Source organism: Enoplosus armatus, chromosome 2, assembly GCF_043641665.1.
Source record: "Enoplosus armatus isolate fEnoArm2 chromosome 2, fEnoArm2.hap1, whole genome shotgun sequence".
Lineage (NCBI taxonomy): Eukaryota > Metazoa > Chordata > Actinopteri > Centrarchiformes > Enoplosidae > Enoplosus > Enoplosus armatus.
Window position 1 is genome coordinate 7688664 of NC_092181.1, and position 1575 is coordinate 7690238.

General features: G+C 44.4%; 1 non-coding gene across 1 annotated transcript; it reads left to right on the forward strand.

The window, feature by feature from the left end:
* The first annotated feature begins 438 nt into the window (after positions 1-438).
* On the forward strand, positions 439-540 carry LOC139281818 (U6 spliceosomal RNA). The gene has a single exon (XR_011596947.1). It is a non-coding gene; the product is annotated as a U6 spliceosomal RNA (small nuclear RNA).
* The last annotated feature ends 1035 nt before the right edge of the window (positions 541-1575 follow it).

Below are 1575 nucleotides of genomic sequence, written 5' to 3' on the forward strand. Positions count from 1 at the left end.
GGGGGGGGTAAAAAAAAACAATCATTGCACAGACGGTGTTACATATGGCACAGTTGTACTTGTACCCACACCCGGCAGCTGTGATGTAATGTCGTACAGCGGTGCACAACTACGTCACAGCTGCACAGAGCCACGGCAGAGGATGGGTGTCGTCACCACTCGTTTGCGGACCAAGTCGGATCATTTGCCTGGGTGCAGTTACTCTTTTAATAGGACTGCGTGCAGTTTATTGCTCATGAGCTGAAAATAACAAATCAACGTGGTTATTTCTAATCATCTCACTTGGCTCTTATGAAAGCGGCTGATGTATGGTGCTTTTATTTTGGTATACATCTTAGGCTCTTATGAAAGCAGCAAAATAGAATGAAAACCCAGGTTGCACTTGCATTGAATGTGGATACGTTATCTCAACTCTATCACAGGCACAACGTTGATCGCGTGTTACTCCGGTAGCACATATACTAAAACTGGAACGATACAGAGAAGATTAGCATGGCCCCTGCGCAAGGATGACAAATTCGTGAAGCGTTCCTCATTTTTTGGGATGTTCTATGAGTCTGTGGTGGCCGGTGACGTTGTGGGGGTGCAGCTGGACTCTCCGACGGTGGTGGCGGAGAGGAGGATGCTGTCCAAGCTGCGGGTCATCTTGGACAATGTCTCACATCCTGTCCATGACGTACTGGTCGGACACAAGAGCAGCTTCAGTGGGAGATTTCCCACTGAAGGGCGCCACAGGAAATCATTCCTGCCTGTGGAAAGTGTTCAACTCAGACACACAGACTGGAAATCTTATACATATATACATATACATTGCTGTTGTATATATTTGTTACTTTTATTTTTCACTTAAATATTGTAAATGTGTATATCTTTATTTACTATTTCTTATCTTGTATTTCTAAATTTATGCTGCTTTCTACTCTTGAATGGGAGCACCGGTACTGTACAATCCCCCCCCCCCCCTCCCCGGGGATCAATAAAGTATTTCTGATTCTCCAGCACTTTGACATTATAACCCGAACTACAATGTTTCCCTAACCTTATCAAGGAAAAGACAAATCATCCTGGGAAAAAAAACAAAAGCTACTTGGTTAGGTTTAGGAAAAGATCGTAGTTTGGGTTAAAATAGACCCTTTTAGGCAGAACGTCTCCCGGTGCGGCTGCTGTCGGGGATCTACTTATTTTCCCTGATGACAAGGAAGGAGTCAACCTTTCAACTTGCTGGGTGCAAAGTATTCTTAAGAATGTGCTTAACGCTGGTCCGTACAGTCTGCCTGAATCGTATTATGTGCCGGATTTGAACAGCCAGTCCTGTTCTCTTGGGCTGTTGAGTGTGATGGGCCTCACTCCTATCTATCAAGCAGGTAATTAATTAGGATGGATCGATTTGGAGCCTCTCCGATAATGATCTCCCTTGGACATCTCTCTATTTAAAGACGGGGGGGGGGACATGTGAGAACGTGTGGGAAATGTTAATGGTTTCTTGCTTTGACAATGAGAAACATTGTTGAAGATGATTATGCAAATACAATGCCATTGAGCACACACACACACACCGAAACCCAATCAAGACAC